Genomic DNA, 25,083 nt, shown 5'->3' on the forward strand with positions numbered 1-25,083 from the left:
CTATGGTGAAAAAGGAAATTTCCTCAGAAGAAATCTGGAAAGAAGCTTTCTGAGAAACTGCTTAGTGTTCTGTTAATTCATCTCACAGAGTTACATCTGTATTTCGTGGATCTCTTTGCTAGCCTTATTTCTGTGGAATCTGAGAACAGATATTTCGGATCCCTTTGAAGACTATAGGGCCAAAGGAAATATCCTCCGATAACAAAGAGAAAGAAGCTTTGTGAGAAATTTCTTTGTGTTCTATGTAATCATCTCACAGAGTTACAGCTTTCCCCTCAAGAAGCCTTTCGCTAAGACAGTTGTTGTGGAATTGGCAAAGTGATATTTGGAAGCCCATAGAGGGCTATGGTGAAAAAGGAAATATCCTCAGATGAAATCTGGAAAGAAGCTTTCTGAGAAACTGCTTAGTGTTCTGTTAATTCATCTCACAGAGTTACATCTGTATTTCGTGGATCACTTGGCTAGCCTTATTTCTGTGGAATCTGAGAACAGATATTTCGGATCCCTTTGAAGACTATAGGGCCAAAGGAAATATCCTCCGATAACTAAGAGAAAGAAGCTTTCTGAGTAACTTCTTTGTGTTCTGTGAAATCACCTCACAGAGTTAGAGTTTTCCCTCAAGAAGCCTTTCGCTAAGACATTTCTTGAGGAATTGGCAAAGTGATATTTGGAAGCCCATAGAGGGCTATGGTGAAAAAGGAAATATCCTCAGATGAAATCTGGAAAGAAGCTTTCTGAGAAACTGCTTAGTGTTCTGTTAATTCATCTCACAGAGTTACATCTGTATTTCGTGGATCTCTTTGCTAGCCTTATTTCTGTGGAATCTGAGAACAGATATTTCGGATCCCTTTGAAGACTATAGGGCCAAAGGAAATATCCTCCGATAACTAAGAGAAAGAAGCTTTCTGAGAAACTTCTTTGTGTTCTGTGAAATCATCTCACAGAGTTACAGCTTTCCCCTCAAGAAGCCTTTCGCTAAGACATTTCTTGTGGAATTGGCAAAGTGATATTTGGAAGCCCATAGAGGGCTATGGTCAAAAAGGAAACATCCTCCGATGAAATCTGGAAAGAAGCTTTCTGAGAAACTGCTTAGTGTTCTGTTAATTCATCTCACAGAGTTACTTCTATATTTCGTGGATCTCTTTGCTAGCCTTATTTCTGTGGAATCTGAGAACAGATATTTCGGATCCCTTTGAAGACTATAGGGCCAAAGGAAATATCCTCCGATAACAAAGAGAAAGAAGCTTTCTGAGAAACTTCTTTGTGTTCTGTGAACTCACCTCACAGAGTTAGAGTTTTCCCTCAAGAAGCCTTTCGCTAAGACATTTCTTGAGGAATTGGCAAAGTGATATTTGGAAGCCCATAGAGGGCTATGGTGAAAAAGGTAATATCCTCCGATGAAATCTGGAAAGAAGCTTTCTGAGAAACTGCTTAGTGTTCTGTTAATTCATCTCAGATTTACTTCTATATTTCGTGGATCTCTTTGCTAGCCTTATTTCTGTGGAATCTGAGAACAGATATTTCGGATCCCTTTGAAGACTATAGGGCCAAAGGAAATATCCTCCGATAACTAAGAGAAAGAAGCTTTCTGAGAAACTTCTTTGTGTTCTGTGAAATCATCTCACAGAGTGACAGTTTTCCGTCAAGAAAGCTTTCGCTAAGACATTTCTTGAGGAATTGGCAAAGTGATATTTGGAAGCCCAAAGAGGGCTATGGTGAAAAAGGAAATATTCTCCGATGAAATCTGGAAAGAAGCTTTCTGAGAAACTGCTTAGTGTTCTGTTAATTCATCTCACAGAGTTACTTCTATATTTCGTGGATCTCCTTGCTAGCCTTATTTCTGTGGAATCTGAGAACAGATATTTCGGATCCCTTTGAAGACTATAGGGCGAAAGGAAATATCCTCCGATAACTAAGAGAAAGAAGGTTTCTGAGAAACTTCTTTGTGTTCTGTGAAATCATCTCACAGAGTTGCAGCTTTCCCCTAAAAAAGCCTTTCGCTAAGACAGTTCTTGTGGAATTGGCAAAGTGATATTTGGAAGCCCATAGAGGGCTATGGTGAAAAAGGAAATATCCTCACATGAAATCTGGAAAGAAGCTTTCGGAGAAACTGCTTAGTGTTCTCTTAATTCATCTCACAGAGTTACATCTGTATTTCGTGGATCTCTTTGCTAGCCTTATTTCTGTGGAATCTGAAAACAGACATTTCGGATCCCTTTGAAGACTATAGGGCCAAAGGAAATATCCTCCGATAACTAAGAGAAAGAAGCTTTCTGAGAAACTTCTTTGTGTTCTGTGAAATCATCTCACAGAGTTACAGCTTTCCCCTCAAGAAGCCTTTCGCTAAGACAGTTCTTGTGGAATTGGCAAAGTGATATTTGGAAGCCCATAGAGGGCTATGGTGAAAAAGGAAATATCCTCCGATGAAATCTGGAAAGAAGCTTTCTGAGAAACTGCTTAGTGTTCTGTTAATTCATCTCACAGAGTTACATCTGTATTTCCTGGATCTCCTTGCCAGCCTTATTTCTGTGGAATCTGAGAACAGATATTACGGATCCCTTTGAAGACTATAGGGCCAAAGGAAATATTCTCCGATAACAAAGAGAAAGAAGCTTTCTGAGAAATTTCTTTGTGTTCTATGTAATCATCTCACAGAGTTACAGCTTTCCCCTCAAGAAGCCTTTCGCTAAGACAGTTCTTGTGGAATTGGCAAAGTGATATTTGGAAGCCCATAGAGGGCTATGGTGAAAAAGGAAAAATCCTAAGATGAAATCTGGAAAGAAGCTTTCTGAGAAACTGCTTAGTGTTCTGTTAATTCATCTCACAGAGTTACATCTGTATTTCGTGGATCACTTGGCTAGCCTTATTTCTGTGGAATCTGAGAACAGATATTTCGGATCCCTTTGAAGACTATAGGGCCAAAGGAAATATCCTCCGATAACTAAGAGAAAGAAGCTTTCTGAGTAACTTCTTTGTGTTCTGTGAAATCACCTCACAGAGTTAGAGTTTTCCCTCAAGAAGCCTTTCGCTAAGACATTTCTTGAGGAATTGGCAAAGTGATATTTCGAAGCCCATAGAGGGCTATGGTGAAAAAGGAAATATCCTCCGATGAAATCTGGAAAGAAGCTTTCTGAGAAACTGCTTAGTGTTCTGTTAATTCATCTCACAGAGTTGCATCTATATTTCGTGGATCTCTTTGCTAGCCTTATTTCTGTGAAATCTGAGAACAGGTATTTCGGATCCGTTTTAAGACTATAGGGCCAAAGGAAATATCCTCCGATAACAAGGAGAAAGAAGCTTTCTGAGAAACTTCTTTAAGTTCTGTGAAATCATCTCATAGAGTTACAGCTTTCCCCTCAAGAAGCCTTTCGCTAAGACAGTTCTTGTGGAATTGGCCAAGTGATATTTGGAAGCCCATAGAGGGCTATGGTGAAAAAGGAAATATCCTCAGATGAAATCTGGAAAGAAGCTTTCTGAGAAACTGCTTAGTGTTCTGTTAATTCATCTCACAGAGTTACATCTGTTTTTCGTGGATCTCTTTGCTAGCCTTATTTCTGTCGAATCTGAGAACAGATATTTCGGATCCCTTTGAAGACTATAGGGCCAAAGGAAATATCCTCCGATAACTAAGAGAAAGAAGCTTTCTGAGAAACTTCTTTGTGTTCTGTGAAATCATCTCACAGAGTTACAGCTTTCCCCTCAAGAAGCCTTTCGCTAAGACATTTCTTGTGGAATTGGCAAAGTGATATTTGGAAGCCCATAGAGGGCTATGGTCAAAAAGGAAACATCCTCCGATGAAATCTGGAAAGAAGCTTTCTGAGAAACTGCTTAGTGTTCTGTTAATTCATCTCACAGAGTTACTTCTATATTTCGTGGATCTCTTTGCTAGCCTTATTTCTGTGGAATCTGAGAACAGATATTTCGGATCCCTTTGAAGACTATAGGGCCAAAGGAAATATCCTCCGATAACAAAGAGAAAGAAGCTTTCTGAGAAACTTCTTTGTGTTCTGTGAACTCACCTCACAGAGTTAGAGTTTTCCCTCAAGAAGCCTTTCGCTAAGACATTTCTTGAGGAATTGGCAAAGTGATATTTGGAAGCCCATAGAGGGCTATGGTGAAAAAGGAAATATCCTCCGATGAAATCTGGAAAGAAGCTTTCTGAGAAACTGCTTAGTGTTCTGTTAATTCATCTCAGATTTACTTCTATATTTCGTGGATCTCTTTGCTAGCCTTATTTCTGTGGAATCTGAGAACAGATATTTCGGATCCCTTTGAAGACTATAGGGCCAAAGGAAATATCCTCCGATAACTAAGAGAAAGAAGCTTTCTGAGAAACTTCTTTGTGTTCTGTGAAATCATCTCACAGAGTGACAGTTTTCCGTCAAGAAAGCTTTCGCTAAGACATTTCTTGAGGAATTGGCAAAGTGATATTTGGAAGCCCAAAGAGGGCTATGGTGAAAAAGGAAATATTCTCCGATGAAATCTGGAAAGAAGCTTTCTGAGAAACTGCTTAGTGTTCTGTTAATTCATCTCACAGAGTTACTTCTATATTTCGTGGATCTCCTTGCTAGCCTTATTTCTGTGGAATCTGAGAACAGATATTTCGGATCCCTTTGAAGACTATAGGGCGAAAGGAAATATCCTCCGATAACTAAGAGAAAGAAGGTTTCTGAGAAACTTCTTTGTGTTCTGTGAAATCATCTCACAGAGTTGCAGCTTTCCCCTAAAAAAGCCTTTCGCTAAGACAGTTCTTGTGGAATTGGCAAAGTGATATTTGGAAGCCCATAGAGGGCTATGGTGAAAAAGGAAATATCCTCACATGAAATCTGGAAAGAAGCTTTCGGAGAAACTGCTTAGTGTTCTCTTAATTCATCTCACAGAGTTACATCTGTATTTCGTGGATCTCTTTGCTAGCCTTATTTCTGTGGAATCTGAAAACAGACATTTCGGATCCCTTTGAAGACTATAGGGCCAAAGGAAATATCCTCCGATAACTAAGAGAAAGAAGCTTTCTGAGAAACTTCTTTGTGTTCTGTGAAATCATCTCACAGAGTTACAGCTTTCCCCTCAAGAAGCCTTTCGCTAAGACAGTTCTTGTGGAATTGGCAAAGTGATATTTGGAAGCCCATAGAGGGCTATGGTGAAAAAGGAAATATCCTCCGATGAAATCTGGAAAGAAGCTTTCTGAGAAACTGCTTAGTGTTCTGTTAATTCATCTCACAGAGCTACATCTGTGTTTCCTGGATCTCCTTGCCAGCCTTATTTCTGTGGAATCTGAGAACAGATATTACGGATCCCTTTGAAGACTATAGGGCCAAAGGAAATATTCTCCGATAACAAAGAGAAAGAAGCTTTCTGAGAAATTTCTTTGTGTTCTATGTAATCATCTCACAGAGTTACAGCTTTCCCCTCAAGAAGCCTTTCGCTAAGACAGTTCTTGTGGAATTGGCAAAGTGATATTTGGAAGCCCATAGAGGGCTATGGTGAAAAAGGAAAAATCCTAAGATGAAATCTGGAAAGAAGCTTTCTGAGAAACTGCTTAGTGTTCTGTTAATTCATCTCACAGAGTTACATCTGTATTTCGTGGATCACTTGGCTAGCCTTATTTCTGTGGAATCTGAGAACAGATATTTCGGATCCCTTTGAAGACTATAGGGCCAAAGGAAATATCCTCCGATAACTAAGAGAAAGAAGCTTTCTGAGTAACTTCTTTGTGTTCTGTGAAATCACCTCACAGAGTTAGAGTTTTCCCTCAAGAAGCCTTTCGCTAAGACATTTCTTGAGGAACTGGCAAAGTGATATTTCGAAGCCCATAGAGGGCTATGGTGAAAAAGGAAATATCCTCCGATGTAATCTGGAAAGAAGCTTTCTGAGAAACTGCTTAGTGTTCTGTTAATTCATCTCACAGAGTTGCATCTATATTTCGTGGATCTCTTTGCTAGCCTTATTTCTGTGAAATCTGAGAACAGGTATTTCGGATCCGTTTTAAGACTATAGGGCCAAAGGAAATATCCTCCGATAACAAGGAGAAAGAAGCTTTCTGAGAAACTTCTTTAAGTTCTGTGAAATCATCTCATAGAGTTACAGCTTTCCCCTCAAGAAGCCTTTCGCTAAGACAGTTCTTGTGGAATTGGCCAAGTGATATTTGGAAGCCCATAGAGGGCTATGGTGAAAAAGGAAATATCCTCAGATGAAATCTGGAAAGAAGCTTTCTGAGAAACTGCTTAGTGTTCTGTTAATTCATCTCACAGAGTTACATCTGTTTTTCGTGGATCTCTTTGCTAGCCTTATTTCTGTCGAATCTGAGAACAGATATTTCGGATCCCTTTGAAGACTATAGGGCCAAAGGAAATATCCTCCGATAACTAAGAGAAAGAAGCTTTCTGAGAAACTTCTTTGTGTTCTGTGAAATCATCTCACAGAGTTACAGCTTTCCCCTCAAGAAGCCTTTCGCTAAGACAGTTCTTGTGGAATTGGCAAAGTGATATTTGGAAGCCCATAGAGGGCTATGGTCAAAAAGGAAACATCCTCCGATGAAATCTGGAAAGAAGCTTTCTGAGAAACTGCTTAGTGTTCTGTTAATTCATCTCACAGAGTTACTTCTATATTTCGTGGATCTCTTTGCTAGCCTTATTTCTGTGGAATCTGAGAACAGATATTTCGGATCCCTTTGAAGACTATAGGGCCAAAGGAAATATCCTCCGATAACTAAGAGAAAGAAGCTTTCTGAGAAACTTCTTTGTGTTCTGTGAAATCATCTCACAGAGTTACAGCTTTCCCCTCAGGAAGCCTTTCGCTAAGACAGTTCTTGTGGAATTGGTAAAGTGATATTTGGAAGCCCATAGAGGGCTATGGTGAAAAAGGAAATATCCTCAGATGAAATCTGGAAAGAAGCTTTCTGAGAAACTGCTTAGTGTTCTGTTAATTCATCTCACAGAGTTACATCTGTATTTCCTGGATCTCCTTGCCAGCCTTATTTCTGTGGAATCTGAGAACAGATATTTCGGATCCCTTTGAAGACTATAGGGCCAAAGGAAATATTCTCCGATAACAAAGAGAAAGAAGCTTTCTGAGAAATTTCTTTGTGTTCTATGTAATCATCTCACAGAGTTACAGCTTTCCCCTCAAGAAGCCTTTCGCTAAGACAGTTCTTGTGGAATTGGCAAAGTGATATTTGGAAGCCCATAGAGGGCTATGGTGAAAAAGGAAATATCCTCAGATGAAATCTGGAAAGAAGCTTTCTGAGAAACTGCTTAATGTTCTGTTAATTCATCTCACAGAGTTACATCTGTATTTCGTGGATCACTTGGCTAGCCTTATTTCTGTGGAATCTGAGAACAGATATTTCGGATCCCTTTGAAGACTATAGGGCCAAAGGAAATATCCTCCGATAACTAAGAGAAAGAAGCTTTCTGAGTAACTTCTTTGTGTTCTGTGAAATCACCTCACAGAGTTAGAGTTTTCCCTCAAGAAGCCTTTCGCTAAGACATTTCTTGAGGAATTGGCAAAGTGATATTTCGAAGCCCATAGAGGGCTATGGTGAAAAAGGAAATATCCTCCGATGAAATCTGGAAAGAAGCTTTCTGAGAAACTGCTTAGTGTTCTGTTAATTCATCTCAGAGTTACTTCTATATTTCGTGGATCTCTTTGCTAGCCTTATTTCTGTGGAATCTGAGAACAGATATTTCGCATCCCTTTGAAGACTATAGGGCCAAAGGAAATATCCTCCGATAACTGAGAGAAAGAAGCTTTCTGAGAAATTTCTTTGTGTTCTGTGAAATCACCTCACAGAGTTAGAGTTTTCCCTCAAGAAGCCTTTCGCTAAGACATTTCTTGAGGAATTGGCAAAGTGATATTTGGAAGCCCATAGAGGGCTATGGTGAAAAAGGAAATATCCTCCGATGAAATCTGGAAAGAAGCTTTCTGAGAAACTGCTTAGTGTTCTGTTAATTCATCTCAGAGTTACTTCTATATTTCGTGGATCTCTTTGCTAGCCTTATTTCTGTGGAATCTGAGAACAGATATTTCGCATCCCTTTGAAGACTATAGGGCCAAAGGAAATATCCTCCGATAACTAAGAGAAAGAAACTTTCTGAGAAACTTCTTTGTGTTCTGTGAAATCATCTCACAGAGTGACAGTTTTCCCTCAAGAAAGCTTTCGCTAAGACATTTCTTGAGGAATTGGCAAAGTGATATTTGGAAGCCCATAGAGGGCTATGGTGAAAAAGGAAATATCCTCAGATGAAATCTGGAAAGAAGCTTTCTGAGAAACTGCTTAGTGTTCTGTTAATTCATCTCACAGAGTTGCATCTATATTTCGTGGATCTCTTTGCTAGCCTTATTTCTGTGAAATCTGAGAACAGATAGTTCGGATCCCTTTTAAGACTATAGGGCCAAGGAAATATCCTCCGATAACAAAGAGAAAGAAGCTTTCTGAGAAACTTCTTTGTGTTCTGTGAAATCATCTCATAGAGTTACAGCTTTCCCCTCAAGAAGCCTTTCGCTAAGACAGTTCTTGTGGAATTGGCCAAGTGATATTTGGAAGCCCATAGAGGGCTATGGTGAAAAAGGAAATATCCTCAGATGAAATCTGGAAAGAAGCTTTCTGAGAAACTGCTTAGTGTTCTGTTAATTCATCTCACAGAGTTACATCTGTATTTCGTGGATCTCTTTGCTAGCCTTATTTCTGTGGAATCTGAGAACAGATATTTCGGATCCCTTTGAAGACTATAGGGCCAAAGGAGATATCCTACGATAACTAAGAGAAAGAAGCTTTCTGAGAAACTTCTTTGTGTTCTGTGAAATCATCTCACAGAGTTACAGCTTTCCCCTCAAGAAGCCTTTCGCTAAGACAGTTCTTGTGGAATTGGCAAAGTGATATTTGGAAGCCCATAGAGGGCTATGGTGAAAAAGGAAATATCCTCCGATGAAATCTGGAAAGAAGCTTTCTGAGAAACTGCTTAGTGTTCTGTTAATTCATCTCAAAGAGTTATATCTGTATTTCATGGATCACTTGGCTAGCCTTATTTCTGTGGAATCTGAGAACAGATATTTCGGATCCCTTTGAAGACTATAGGGCCAAAGGAAATATCCTCCGATAACTGAGAGAAAGAAGCTTTCTGAGAAACTTCTTTGTGTTCTGTGAAATCACCTCACAGAGTTAGAGTTTTCCCTCAAGAAGCCTTTCGCTAAGACATTTCTTGAGGAATTGGCAAAGTGATATTTGGAAGCCCATAGAGGGCTATGGTGAAAAAGGAAATATCCTCCGATGAAATCTGGAAAGAAGCTTTCTGAGAAACTGCTTAGTGTTCTGTTAATTCATCTCAGAGTTACTTCTATATTTCGTGGATCTCTTTGCTAGCCTTATTTCTGTGGAATCTGAGAACAGATATTTCGGATCCCTTTGAAGACTATAGGGCCAAAGGAAATATCCTCCGATAACTAAGAGAAAGAAGCTTTCTGAGAAACTTCTTTGTGTTCTGTGAAATCATCTCACAGAGTGACAGTTTTCCCTCAAGAAAGCTTTCGCTAAGACATTTCTTGAGGAATTGGCAAAGTGATATTTAGAAGCCCATAGAGGGCTATGGTGAAAAAGGAAATATCCTCAGATGAAATCTGGAAAGAAGCTTTCTGAGAAACTGCTTAGTGTTCTGTTAATTCATCTCACAGAGTTGCATCTATATTTCGTGGATCTCTTTGCTAGCCTTATTTCTGTGAAATCTGAGAACAGATATTTCGGATCCCTTTTAAGACTGTAGGGCCAAAGGAAATATCCTCCGATAACAAAGAGAAAGAAGCTTTCTGAGAAACTTCTTTGTGTTCTGTGAAATCATCTCATAGAGTTACAGCTTTCCCCTCAAGAAGCCTTTCGCTAAGACAGTTCTTGTGGAATTGGCCAAGTGATATTTGGAAGCCCATAGAGGGCTATGGTGAAAAAGGAAATATCCTCAGATGAAATCTGGAAAGAAGCTTTCTGAGAAACTGCTTAGTGTTCTGTTAATTCATCTCACAGAGTTACATCTGTATTTCGTGGATCTCTTTGCTAGCCTTATTTCTGTGGAATCTGAGAACAGATATTTCGGATCCCTTTGAAGACTATAGGGCCAAAGGAAATATCCTCCGATAACTAAGAGAAAGAAGCTTTCTGAGAAACTTCTTTGTGTTCTGTGAAATCATCTCACAGAGTTACAGCTTTCCCCTCAAGAAGCCTTTCGCTAAGACATTTCTTGTGGAATTGGCAAAGTGATATTTGGAAGCCCATAGAGGGCTATGGTCAAAAAGGAAACATCCTCCGATGAAATCTGGAAAGAATCTTTCTGAGAAACTGCTTAGTGTTCTGTTAATTCATCTCACAGAGTTACTTCTATATTTCGTGGATCTCTTTGCTAGCCTTATTTCTGTGGAATCTGAGAACAGATATTTCGGATCCCTTTGAAGACTATAGGGCCAAAGGAAATATCCTCCGATAACTAAGAGAAAGAAGCTTTCTGAGAAACTTCTTTGTGTTCTGTGAAATCATCTCACAGAGTTACAGCTTTCCCCTCAAGAAGCCTTTCGCTAAGACAGTTCTTGTGGAATTGGCAACGTGATATTTGGAAGCCCATACAGGGCTATGGTGAAAAAGGAAATATCCTCAGATGAAATCTGGAAAGAAGCTTTCAGAGAAACTGCTTAGTGTTCTGTTAATTCATCTCACAGAGTTACATCTGTATTTCGTGGATCTCTTTGCTAGCCTTATTTCTGTGGAATCTGAAAACAGATATTTCGGATCCCTTTGAAGACTATAGGGCCAAAGGAAATATCCTCCGATAACTAAGAGAAAGAAGGTTTCTGAGAAACTTCTTTGTGTTCTGTGAAATCATCTCACAGAGTTACAGCTTTCCCCTCAAGAAGCCTTTCGCTAAGACAGTTCTTGTGGAATTGGCAAAGTGATATTTGGAAGCCCATAGAGGGCTATGGTGAAAAAGGAAATATCCTCCGATGAAATCTGGAAAGAAGCTTTCTGAGAAACTGCTTAGTGTTCTGTTAATTCATCTCAAAGAGTTATATCAGTATTTCATGGATCACTTGGCTAGCCTTATTTCTGTGGAATCTGAGAACAGATATTTCGGATCCCTTTGAAGACTATAGGGCCAAAGGAAATATCCTCCGATAACTGAGAGAAAGAAGCTTTCTGAGAAACTTCTTTGTGTTCTGTGAAATCACCTCACAGAGTTAGAGTTTTCCCTCAAGAAGCCTTTCGCTAAGACATTTCTTGAGGAATTGGCAAAGTGATATTTGGAAGCCCATAGAGGGCTATGGTGAAAAAGGAAATATCCTCCGATGAAATCTGGAAAGAAGCTTTCTGAGAAACTGCTTAGTGTTCTGTTAATTCATCTCAGAGTTACTTCTATATTTCGTGGATCTCTTTGCTAGCCTTATTTCTGTGGAATCTGAGAACAGATATTTCGGATCCCTTTGAAGACTATAGGGCCAAAGGAAATATCCTCCGATAACTAAGAGAAAGAAGCTTTCTGAGAAACTTCTTTGTGTTCTGTGAAATCATCTCACAGAGTGACAGTTTTCCCTCAAGAAAGCTTTCGCTAAGACATTTCTTGAGGAATTGGCAAAGTGATATTTGGAAGCCCATAGAGGGCTATGGTGAAAAAGGAAATATCCTCCGATGAAATCTGGAAAGAAGCTTTCTGAGAAACTGCTTAGTGTTCTGTTAATTCATCTCAGAGTTACTTCTATATTTCGTGGATCTCTTTGCTAGCCTTATTTCTGTGGAATCTGAGAACAGATATTTCGGATCCCTTTGAAGACTATAGGGCCAAAGGAAATATCCTCCGATAACTGAGAGAAAGAAGCTTTCTGAGAAACTTCTTTGTGTTCTGTGAAATCACCTCACAGAGTTAGAGTTTTCCCTCAAGAAGCCTTTCGCTAAGACATTTCTTGAGGAATTGGCAAAGTGATATTTGGAAGCCCATAGAGGGCTATGGTGAAAAAGGAAATATCCTCCGATGAAATCTGGAAAGAAGCTTTCTGAGAAACTGCTTAGTGTTCTGTTAATTCATCTCAGAGTTACTTCTATATTTCGTGGATCTCTTTGCTAGCCTTATTTCTGTGGAATCTGAGAACAGATATTTCGCATCCCTTTGAAGACTATAGGGCCAAAGGAAATATCCTCCGATAACTAAGAGAAAGAAGCTTTCTGAGAAACTTCTTTGTGTTCTGTGAAATCATCTCACAGAGTGACAGTTTTCCCTCAAGAAAGCTTTCGCTAAGACATTTCTTGAGGAATTGGCAAAGTGATATTTGGAAGCCCATAGAGGGCTATGGTGAAAAAGGAAATATCCTCAGATGAAATCTGGAAAGAAGCTTTCTGAGAAACTGCTTAGTGTTCTGTTAATTCATCTCACAGAGTTGCATCTATATTTCGTGGATCTCTTTGCTAGCCTTATTTCTGTGAAATCTGAGAACAGATAGTTCGGATCCCTTTGAAGACTATAGGGCCAAAGGAAATATCCTCCGATAACAAAGAGAAAGAAGCTTTCTGAGAAACTTCTTTGTGTTCTGTGAAATCATCTCATAGAGTTACAGCTTTCCCCTCAAGAAGCCTTTCGCTAAGACAGTTCTTGTGGAATTGGCCAAGTGATATTTGGAAGCCCATAGAGGGCTATGGTGAAAAAGGAAATATCCTCAGATGAAATCTGGAAAGAAGCTTTCTGAGAAACTGCTTAGTGTTCTGTTAATTCATCTCACAGAGTTACATCTGTATTTCGTGGATCTCTTTGCTAGCCTTATTTCTGTGGAATCTGAGAACAGATATTTCGGATCCCTTTGAAGACTATAGGGCCAAAGGAAATATCCTCCGATAACTAAGAGAAAGAAGCTTTCTGAGAAACTTCTTTGTGTTCTGTGAAATCATCTCACAGAGTTACAGCTTTCCCCTCAAGAAGCCTTTCGCTAAGACATTTCTTGTGGAATTGGCAAAGTGATATTTGGAAGCCCATAGAGGGCTATGGTCAAAAAGGAAACATCCTCCGATGAAATCTGGAAAGAATCTTTCTGAGAAACTGCTTAGTGTTCTGTTAATTCATCTCACAGAGTTACTTCTATATTTCGTGGATCTCTTTGCTAGCCTTATTTCTGTGGAATCTGAGAACAGATATTTCGGATCCCTTTGAAGACTATAGGGCCAAAGGAAATATCCTCCGATAACTAAGAGAAAGAAGCTTTCTGAGAAACTTCTTTGTGTTCTGTGAAATCATCTCACAGAGTTACAGCTTTCCCCTCAAGAAGCCTTTCGCTAAGACAGTTCTTGTGGAATTGGCAACGTGATATTTGGAAGCCCATACAGGGCTATGGTGAAAAAGGAAATATCCTCAGATGAAATCTGGAAAGAAGCTTTCAGAGAAACTGCTTAGTGTTCTGTTAATTCATCTCACAGAGTTACATCTGTATTTCGTGGATCTCTTTGCTAGCCTTATTTCTGTGGAATCTGAAAACAGATATTTCGGATCCCTTTGAAGACTATAGGGCCAAAGGAAATATCCTCCGATAACTAAGAGAAAGAAGGTTTCTGAGAAACTTCTTTGTGTTCTGTGAAATCATCTCACAGAGTTACAGCTTTCCCCTCAAGAAGCCTTTCGCTAAGACAGTTCTTGTGGAATTGGCAAAGTGATATTTGGAAGCCCATAGAGGGCTATGGTGAAAAAGGAAATATCCTCCGATGAAATCTGGAAAGAAGCTTTCTGAGAAACTGCTTAGTGTTCTGTTAATTCATCTCAAAGAGTTATATCAGTATTTCATGGATCACTTGGCTAGCCTTATTTCTGTGGAATCTGAGAACAGATATTTCGGATCCCTTTGAAGACTATAGGGCCAAAGGAAATATCCTCCGATAACTGAGAGAAAGAAGCTTTCTGAGAAACTTCTTTGTGTTCTGTGAAATCACCTCACAGAGTTAGAGTTTTCCCTCAAGAAGCCTTTCGCTAAGACATTTCTTGAGGAATTGGCAAAGTGATATTTGGAAGCCCATAGAGGGCTATGGTGAAAAAGGAAATATCCTCCGATGAAATCTGGAAAGAAGCTTTCTGAGAAACTGCTTAGTGTTCTGTTAATTCATCTCAGAGTTACTTCTATATTTCGTGGATCTCTTTGCTAGCCTTATTTCTGTGGAATCTGAGAACAGATATTTCGGATCCCTTTGAAGACTATAGGGCCAAAGGAAATATCCTCCGATAACTAAGAGAAAGAAGCTTTCTGAGAAACTTCTTTGTGTTCTGTGAAATCATCTCACAGAGTGACAGTTTTCCCTCAAGAAAGCTTTCGCTAAGACATTTCTTGAGGAATTGGCAAAGTGATATTTGGAAGCCCATAGAGGGCTATGGTGAAAAAGGAAATATCCTCCGATGAAATCTGGAAAGAAGCTTTCTGAGAAACTGCTTAGTGTTCTGTTAATTCATCTCAGAGTTACTTCTATATTTCGTGGATCTCTTTGCTAGCCTTATTTCTGTGGAATCTGAGAACAGATATTTCGGATCCCTTTGAAGACTATAGGGCCAAAGGAAATATCCTCCGATAACTGAGAGAAAGAAGCTTTCTGAGAAACTTCTTTGTGTTCTGTGAAATCACCTCACAGAGTTAGAGTTTTCCCTCAAGAAGCCTTTCGCTAAGACATTTCTTGAGGAATTGGCAAAGTGATATTTGGAAGCCCATAGAGGGCTATGGTGAAAAAGGAAATATCCTCCGATGAAATCTGGAAAGAAGCTTTCTGAGAAACTGCTTAGTGTTCTGTTAATTCATCTCAGAGTTACTTCTATATTTCGTGGATCTCTTTGCTAGCCTTATTTCTGTGGAATCTGAGAACAGATATTTCGCATCCCTTTGAAGACTATAGGGCCAAAGGAAATATCCTCCGATAACTAAGAGAAAGAAGCTTTCTGAGAAACTTCTTTGTGTTCTGTGAAATCATCTCACAGAGTGACAGTTTTCCCTCAAGAAAGCTTTCGCTAAGACATTTCTTGAGGAATTGGCAAAGTGATATTTGGAAGCCCATAGAGGGCTATGGTGAAAAAGGAAATATCCTCAGATGAAATCTGGAAAGAAGCTTTCTGAGAAACTGCTTAGTGTTCTGTTAATTCATCTCACAGAGTTGCATCTATATTTCGTGGATCTCTTTGCTAGCCTTATTTCTGTGAAATCTGAGAACAGATAGTTCGGATCCCTTTGAAGACTATAGGGCCAAAGGACATATCCTCCGATAACAAAGAGAAAGAAGCTTTCTGAGAAACTTCTTTGTGTTCTGTGAAATCATCTCATAGAGTTACAGCTTTCCCCTCAAGAAGCCTTTCGCTAAGACAGTTCTTGTGGAATTGGCCAAGTGATATTTGGAAGCCCATAGAGGGCTATGGTGAAAAAGGAAATATCCTCAGATGAAATCTGGAAAGAAGCTTTCTGAGAAACTGCTTAGTGTTCTGTTAATTCATCTCACAGAGTTACATCTGTATTTCGTGGATCTCTTTGCTAGCCTTATTTCTGTGGAATCTGAGAACAGATATTTCGGATCCCTTTGAAGACTATAGGGTAAAAGGAAATATCCTCCGATAACTAAGAGAAAGAAGCTTTCTGAGAAACTTCTTTGTGTTCTGTGAAATCATCTCACAGAGTTACAGCTTTCCCCTCAAGAAGCCTTTCGCTAAGACATTTCTTGTGGAATTGGCAAAGTGATATTTGGAAGCCCATAGAGGGCTATGGTCAAAAAGGAAACATCCTCCGATGAAATCTGGAAAGAAGCTTTCTGAGAAACTGCTTAGTGTTCTGTTAATTCATCTCACAGAGTTACTTCTATATTTCGTGGATCTCTTTGCTAGCCTTATTTCTGTGGAATCTGAGAACAGATATTTCGGATCCCTTTGAAGACTATAGGGCCAAAGGAAATATCCTCCGATAACTAAGAGAAAGAAGCTTTCTGAGAAACTTCTTTGTGTTCTGTGAAATCATCTCACAGAGTGACAGTTTTCCCTCAAGAAAGCTTTCGCTAAGACATTTCTTGAGGAATTGGCAAAGTGATATTTAGAAGCCCATAGAGGGCTATGGTGAAAAAGGAAATATCCTCCGATGAAATCTGGAAAGAAGCTTTCTGAGAAACTGCTTAGTGTTCTGTTAATTCATCTCACAGAGTTGCATCTATATTTCGTGGATCTGTTTGCTAGCCTTATTTCTGTGAAATCTGAGAACAGATATTTCGGATCCCTTTTAAGACTATAGGGCCAAAGGAAATATCCTCCGATAACTAAGAGAAAGAAGCTTTCTGAGAAACTTCTTTGTGTTCTGTGAAATCAACTCATAGAGTTACAGCTTTCCCCTCAAGAAGCCTTTCGCTAAGACAGTTCTTGTGGAATTGGCCAAGTGATATTTGGAAGCCCATAGAGGGCTATGGTGAAAAAGGAAATATCCTCAGATGAAATCTGGAAAGAAGCTTTCTGAGAAACTGCTTAGTGTTCTGTTAATTCATCTCACAGAGTTACATCTGTATTTCGTGGATCTCTTTGCTAGCCTTATTTCTGTGGAATCTGAGAACAGATATTTCGGATCCCTTTGAAGACTATAGGGCCAAAGGAAATATCCTCCGATAACTAAGAGAAAGAAGCTTTCTGAGAAACTTCTTTGTGTTCTGTGAAATCATCTCACAGAGTTACAGCTTTCCCCTCAAGAAGCCTTTCGCTAAGACAGTTCTTGTGGAATTGGCAAAGTGATATTTGGAAGCCCATAGAGGGCTATGGTGAAAAAGGAAATATCCTCCGATGAAATCTGGAAAGAAGCTTTCTGAGAAACTGCTTAGTGTTCTGTTAATTCATCTCAAAGAGTTATATCTGTATTTCATGGATCACTTGGCTAGCCTTATTTCTGTGGAATCTGAGAACAGATATTTCGGATCCCTTTGAAGACTATAGGGCCAAAGGAAATATCCTCCGATAACTGAGAGAAAGAAGCTTTCTGAGAAACTTCTTTGTGTTCTGTGAAATCACCTCACAGAGTTAGAGTTTTCCCTCAAGAAGCCTTTCGCTAAGACATTTCTTGAGGAATTGGCAAAGTGATATTTGGAAGCCCATAGAGGGCTATGGTGAAAAAGGAAATATCCTCCGATGAAATCTGGAAAGAAGCTTTCTGAGAAACTGCTTAGTGTTCTGTTAATTCATCTCAGAGTTACTTCTATATTTCGTGGATCTCTTTGCTAGCCTTATTTCTGTGGAATCTGAGAACAGATATTTCGGATCCCTTTGAAGACTATAGGGCCAAAGGAAATATCCTCCGATAACTAAGAGAAAGAAGCTTTCTGAGAAACTTGTTTGTGTTCTGTGAAATCATCTCACAGAGTGACAGTTTTCCCTCAAGAAAGCTTTCGCTAAGACATTTCTTGAGGAATTGGCAAAGTGATATTTGGAAGCCCATAGAGGGCTATGGTGAAAAAGGAAATATCCTCCGATGAAATCTGGAAAGAAGCTTTCTGAGAAACTGCTTAGTGTTCTGTTAATTCATCTCAGAGTTACTTCTATATTTCGTGGATCTCTTTGCTAGCCTTATTTCTGTGGAATCTGAGAACAGATATTTCGGATCCCTTTGAAGACTATAGGGCCAAAGGAAATATCCTCCGATAACTGAGAGAAAGAAGCTTTCTGAGAAACTTCTTTGTGTTCTGTGAAATCACCTCACAGAGTTAGAGTTTTCCCTCAAGAAGCCTTTCGCTAAGACATTTCTTGAGGAATTGGCAAAGTGATATTTGGAAGCCCATAGAGGGCTATGGTGAAAAAGGAAATATCCTCCTATGAAATCTGGAAAGAAGCTTTCTGAGAAACTGCTTAGTGTTCTGTTAATTCATCTCAGAGTTACTTCTATATTTCGTGGATCTCTTTGCTAGCCTTATTTCTGTGGAATCTGAGAACAGATATTTCGGATCCCTTTGAAGACTATAGGGCCAAAGGAAATATCCTCCGATAACTAAGAGAAAGAAGCTTTCTGAGAAACTTCTTTGTGTTCTGTGAAATCATCTCACAGAGTGACAGTTTTCCCTCAAGAAAGCTTTCGCTAAGACATTTCTTGAGGAATTGGCAAAGTGATATTTGGAAGCCCATAGAGGGCTATGGTGAAAAAGGAAATATCCTCAGATGAAATCTGGAAAGAAGCTTTCTGAGAAACTGCTTAGTGTTCTGTTAATTCATCTCACAGAGTTGCATCTATATTTCGTGGATCTGTTTGCTAGCCTTATTTCTGTGAAATCTGAGAACAGATATTTCGGATCCCTTTTAAGACTATAGGGCCAAAGGAAATATCCTCCGATAACAAAGAGAAAGAAGCTTTCTGAGAAACTTCTTTGTGTTCTGTGAAATCAACTCATAGAGTTACAGCTTTCCCCTCAAGAAGCCTTTCGCTAAGACAGTTCTTGTGGAATTGGCCAAGTGATATTTGGAAGCCCATAGAGGGCTATGGTGAAAAAGGAAATATCCTCAGATGAAATCTGGAAAGAAGCTTTCTGAGAAACTGCTTAGTGTTCTGTTAATTCATCTCACAGAGTTACATCTGTATTTCGTGGATCTCTTTGCTAGCCTTATTTCTGTGGAATCTGAGAACAGATATTTCGGATCCCTTTGAAGACTGTAGGGCCAAAGGAAATATCCTCCGATAACTAAGAGAAAGAAGCTTTCTGAGAAACTTCTTTGTGTTCTGTGAAATCATCTCACAGAGTTACAGCTTTCCCCTCAAGAAGCCTTTCGCTAAGACATTTCTTGTGGAATTGGCAAAGTGATATTTGGAAGCCCATAGAGGGCTATGGTCAAAAAGGAAACATCCTCCGATGAAATCTGGAAAGAAGCTTTCTGAGAAACTGCTTAGTGTTCTGTTAATTCATCTCACAGAGTTACTTCTATATTTCGTGGATCTCTTTGCTAGCCTTATTTCTGTGGAATCTGAGAACAGATATTTCGGATCCCTTTGAAGACTATAAGGCCAAAGGAAATATCCTCCGATAACTAAGAGAAAGAAGCTTTCTGAGAAACTTCTTTGTGTTCTGTGAAATCATCTCACAGAGTTACAGCTTTCCCCTCAAGAAGCCTTTCGCTAAGACAGTTCTTGTGGAATTGGCAACGTGATATTTGGAAGCCCATACAGGGCTATGGTGAAAAAGGAAATATCCTCAGATGAAATCTGGAAAGAAGCTTTCAGAGAAACTGCTTAGTGTTCTGTTAATTCATCTCACAGAGTTACATCTGTATTTCGTGGATCTCTTTGCTAGCCTTATTTCTGTGGAATCTGAGAACAGATATTTCGGATCCCTTTGAAGACTATAGGGCCAAAGGAAATATCCTCCGATAACTAAGAGAAAGAAGGTTTCTGAGAAACTTCTTTGTGTTCTGTGAAATCATCTCACAGAGTTACAGCTTTCCCCTCAAGAAGCCTTTCGCTAAGACAGTTCTTGTGGAATTGGCAAAGTGATATTTGGAAGCCCATAGAGGGCTATGGTGAAAAAGGAAATATCCTCCGATGAAATCTGGAAAGAAGCTTTCTGAGAAACTGCTTAGTGTTCTGTTAATTCATCTCAAAGAGTTATATCTGTATTTCATGGATCACTTGGCTAGCCTTATTTCTGTGGAATCTGAGAACAGATATTTCGGATCCCTTTGAAGACTATAGGGCCAAAGGAAATATCCTCCGATAACTGAGAGAAAGAAGCTTTCTGAGAAACTTCTTTGTGTTCTGTGAAATCACCTCACAGAGTTAGAGTTTTCCCTCAAGAAGCCTTTCGCTAAGACATTTCTTGAGGAATTGGCAAAGTGATATTTGGAAGCCCATAGAGGGCTATGGTGAAAAAGGAAATATCCTCCGATGAAATCTAGAAAGAAGCTTTCTGAGAAACTGCTTAGTGTTCTGTTAATTCATCTCACAGTTACTTCTATATTTCGTGGATCTCTTTGCTAGCCTTATTTCTGTGGAATCTGAGAACAGATATTTCGGATCCCTTTGAAGACTATAGGGCCAAAGGAAATATCCTCCGATAACTAAGAGAAAGAAGCTTTCTGAGAAACTTGTTTGTGTTCTGTGAAATCATCTCACAGAGTGACAGTTTTCCCTCAAGAAAGCTTTCGCTAAGACATTTCTTGAGGAATTGGCAAAGTGATATTTGGAAGCCCATAGAGGGCTATGGTGAAAAAGGAAATATCCTCAGATGAAATCTGGAAAGAAGCTTTCTGAGAAACTGCTTAGTGTTCTGTTAATTCATCTCAGAGTTACTTCTATATTTCGTGGATCTCTTTGCTAGCCTTATTTCTGTGGAATCTGAGAACAGATATTTCGGATCCCTTTGAAGACTATAGGGCCAAAGCAAATATCCTCCGATAACTGAGAGAAAGAAGCTTTCTGAGAAACTTCTTTGTGTTCTGTGAAATCACCTCACAGAGTTAGAGTTTTCCCTCAAGAAGCCTTTCGCTAAGACATTTCTTGAGGAATTGGCAAAGTGATATTTGGAAGCCCATAGAGGGCTATGGTGAAAAAGGAAATATCCTCCGATGAAATCTGGAAAGAAGCTTTCTGAGAAACTGCTTAGTGTTCTGTTAATTCATCTCAGAGTTACTTCTATATTTCGTGGATCTCTTTGCTAGCCTTATTTCTGTGGAATCTGAGAACAGATATTTCGGATCCCTTTGAAGACTATAGGGCCAAAGGAAATATCCTCCGATAACTAAGAGAAAGAAGCTTTCTGAGAAACTTCTTTGTGTTCTGTGAAATCATCTCACAGAGTTACAGCTTTCCCCTCAAGAAGCCTTTCGCTAAGACATTTCTTGTGGAATTGGCAAAGTGATATTTGGAAGCCCATAGAGGGCTATGGTCAAAAAGGAAACATCCTCCGATGAAATCTGGAAAGAAGCTTTCTGAGAAACTGCTTAGTGTTCTGTTAATTCATCTCACAGAGTTACTTCTATATTTCGTGGATCTCTTTGCTAGCCTTATTTCTGTGGAATCTGAGAACAGATATTTCGGATCCCTTTGAAGACTATAGGGCCAAAGGAAATATCCTCCGATAACTAAGAGAAAGAAGCTTTCTGAGAAACTTCTTTGTGTTCTGTGAAATCATCTCACAGAGTTACAGCTTTCCCCTCAAGAAGCCTTTCGCTAAGACAGTTCCTGTGGAATTGGCAACGTGATATTTGGAAGCCCATACAGGGCTATGGTGAAAAAGGAAATATCCTCAGATGAAATCTGGAAAGAAGCTTTCAGAGAAACTGCTTAGTGTTCTGTTAATTCATCTCACAGAGTTACATCTGTATTTCGTGGATCTCTTTGCTAGCCTTATTTCTGTGGAATCTGAAAACAGATATTTCGGATCCCTTTGAACACTATAGGGCCAAAGGAAATATCCTCCGATAACTAAGAGAAATAAGGTTTCTGAGAAACTTCTTTGTGTTCTGTGAAATCATCTCACAGAGTTACAGCTTTCCCCTCAAGAAGCCTTTCGCTAAGACAGTTCTTGTGGAATTGGCAAAGTGATATTTGGAAGCCCATAGAGGGCTATGGTGAAAAAGGAAATATCCTCCGATGAAATCTGGAAAGAAGCTTTCTGAGAAACTGCTTAGTGTTCTGTTAATTCATCTCAAAGAGTTATATCTGTATTTCATGGATCACTTGGCTAGCCTTATTTCTGTGGAATCTGAGAACAGATATTTCGGATCCCTTTGAAGACTATAGGGCCAAAGGAAATATCCTCCGATAACTGAGAGAAAGAAGCTTTCTGAGAAACTTCTTTGTGTTCTGTGAAATCACCTCACAGAGTTAGAGTTTTCCCTCAAGAAGCCTTTCGCTAAGACATTTCTTGAGGAATTGGCAAAGTGATATTTGGAAGCCCATAGAGGGCTATGGTGAAAAAGGAAATATCCTCCGATGAAATCTGGAAAGAAGCTTTCTGAGAAACTGCTTAGTGTTCTGTTAATTCATCTCAGAGTTACTTCTATATTTCGTGGATCTCTTTGCTAGCCTTATTTCTGTGGAATCTGAGAACAGATATTTCGGATCCCTTTGAAGACTATAGGGCCAAAGGAAATATCCTCCGATAACTGAGAGAAAGAAGCTTTCTGAGAAACTTCTTTGTGTTCTGTGAAATCACCTCACAGAGTTAGAGTTTTCCCTCAAGAAGCCTTTCGCTAAGACATTTCTTGAGGAATTGGCAAAGTGATATTTGGAAGCCCATAGAGGGCTATGGTGAAAAAGGAAATATCCTCCGATGAAATCTGGAAAGAAGCTTTCTGAGAAACTGCTTAGTGTTCTGTTAATTCATCTCAGAGTTACTTCTATATTTCGTGGATCTCTTTGCTAGCCTTATTTCTGTGGAATCTGAGAACAGATATTTCGGATCCCTTTGAAGACTATAGGGCCAAAGGAAATATCCTCCGATAACTAAGAGAAAGAAGCTTTCTGAGAAACTTCTTTGTGTTCTGTGAAATCATCTCACAGAGTGACAGTTTTCCCTCAAGAAAGCTTTCGCTAAGACATTTCTTGAGGAATTGGCAAAGTGATATTTGGAAGCCCATAGAGGGCTATGGTGAAAAAGGAAATATCCTCAGATGAAATCTGGAAAGAAGCTTTCTGAGAAACTGCTTAGTGTTCTGTTAATTCATCTCACAGAGTTGCATCTATATTTCGTGGATCTCTTTGCTAGCCTTATTTCTGTGGAATCTGAGAACAGATATTTCGGATCCCTTTTAAGACTATAGGGCCAAAGGAAATATCCTCCGATAACAAAGAGAAAGAAGCTTTCTGAGAAACTTCTTTGTGTTCTGTGAAATCATCTCATAGAGTTACAGCTTTCCCCTCAAGAAGCCTTTCGCTAAGACAGTTCTTGTGGAATTGGCCAAGTGATATTTGGAAGCCCATAGAGGGCTATGGTGAAAAAGGAAATATCCTCAGATGAAATCTGGAAAGAAGCTTTCTGAGAAACTGCTTAGTGTTCTGTTAATTCATCTCACAGAGTTACATCTGTATTTCGTGGATCTCTTTGCTAGCCTTATTTCTGTGGAATCTGAGAACAGATATTTCGGATCCCTTTGAAGACTATAGGGCCAAAGGAAATATCCTCCGATAACTAAGAGAAAGAAGCTTTCTGAGAAACTTCTTTGTGTTCTGTGAAATCATCACACAGAGTTACAGCTTTCCCCTCAAGAAGCCTTTCGCTAAGACATTTCTTGTGGAATTGGCAAAGTGATATTTGAAAGCCCATAGAGGGCTATGGTCAAAAAGGAAACATCCTCCGATGAAATCTGGAAAGAAGCTTTCTGAGAAACTGCTTAGTGTTCTGTTAATTCATCTCACAGAGTTACTTCTATATTTCGTGGATCTCTTTGCTAGCCTTATTTCTGTGGAATCTGAGAACAGATATTTCGGATCCCTTTGAAGACTATAGGGCCAAAGGAAATATCCTCCGATAACTAAGAGAAAGAAGCTTTCTGAGAAACTTCTTTGTGTTCTGTGAAATCATCTCACAGAGTTACAGCTTTCCCCTCAAGAAGCCTTTCGCTAAGACAGTTCTTGTGGAATTGGCAACGTGATATTTGGAAGCCCATACAGGGCTATGGTGAAAAAGGAAATATCCTCAGATGAAATCTGGAAAGAAGCTTTCAGAGAAACTGCTTAGTGTTCTGTTAATTCATCTCACAGAGTTACATCTGTATTTCGTGGATCTCTTTGCTAGCCATATTTCTGTGGAATCTGAAAACAGATATTTCGGATCCCTTTGAAGACTATAGTGCCAAAGGAAATATCCTCCGATAACTAAGAGAAAGAAGGTTTCTGAGAAACTTCTTTGTGTTCTGTGAAATCATCTCACAGAGTTACAGATTTCCCCTCAAGAAGCCTTTCGCTAAGACAGTTCTTGTGGAATTGGCAAAGTGATATTTGGAAGCCCATAGAGGGCTATGGTGAAAAAGGAAATATCCTCCGATGAAATCTGGAAAGAAGCTTTCTGAGAAACTGCTTAGTGTTCTGTTAATTCATCTCAAAGAGTTATATCTGTATTTCATGGATCACTTGGCTAGCCTTATTTCTGTGGAATCTGAGAACAGATATTTCGGATCCCTTTGAAGACTATAGGGCCAAAGGAAATATCCTCCGATAACTGAGAGAAAGAACCTTTCTGAGAAACTTCTTTGTGTTCTGTGAAATCACCTCACAGAGTTAGAGTTTTCCCTCAAGAAGCCTTTCGCTAAGACATTTCTTGAGGAATTGGCAAAGTGATATTTGGAAGCCCATAGAGGGCTATGGTGAAAAAGGAAATATCCTCCGATGAAATCTGGAAAGAAGCTTTCTGAGAAACTGCTTAGTGTTCTGTTAATTCATCTCAGAGTTACTTCTATATTTCGTGGATCTCTTTGCTAGCCTTATTTCTGTGGAATCTGAGAACAGATATTTCGGATCCCTTTGAAGACTATAGGGCCAAAGGAAATATCCTCCGGTAACTAAGAGAAAGAAGCTTTCTGAGAAACTTCTTTGTGTTCTGTGAAATCATCTCACAGAGTGACAGTTTTCCCTCAAGAAAGCTTTCGCTAAGACATTTCTTGAGGAATTGGCAAAGTGATATTTGGAAGCCCAAATAGGGCTATGGTGAAAAAGGAAATATTCTCCGATGAAATCTGGAAAGAAGCTTTCTGAGAAACTGCTTAGTGTTCTGTTAATTCATCTCACAGAGTTACTTCTATATTTCGTGGATCTCCTTGATAGCCTTATTTCTGTGGAATCTGAGAACAGATATTTCGGATCCCTTTGAAGACTATAGGGCCAAAGGAAATATCCTCCGATAACTAAGAGAAAGAAGCTTTCTGAGAAACTTCTTTGTGTTCTGTGAAATCATCTCACAGAGTTACAGATTTCCCCTCAAGAAGCCTTTCGCTAAGACAGTTCTTGTGGAATTGGCAAAGTGATATTTGGAAGCCCATAGAGGGCTATGGTGAAAAAGGAAATATCCTCCGATGAAATCTGGAAAGAAGCTTTCTGAGAAACTGCTTAGTGTTCTGTTAATTCATCTCAAAGAGTTATATCTGTATTTCATGGATCACTTGG

The sequence above is a fragment of the Macaca mulatta genome, chromosome 6 (genome assembly GCF_049350105.2).
Source record: "Macaca mulatta isolate MMU2019108-1 chromosome 6, T2T-MMU8v2.0, whole genome shotgun sequence".
NCBI classification, from domain to species: Eukaryota; Metazoa; Chordata; class Mammalia; order Primates; family Cercopithecidae; genus Macaca; species Macaca mulatta.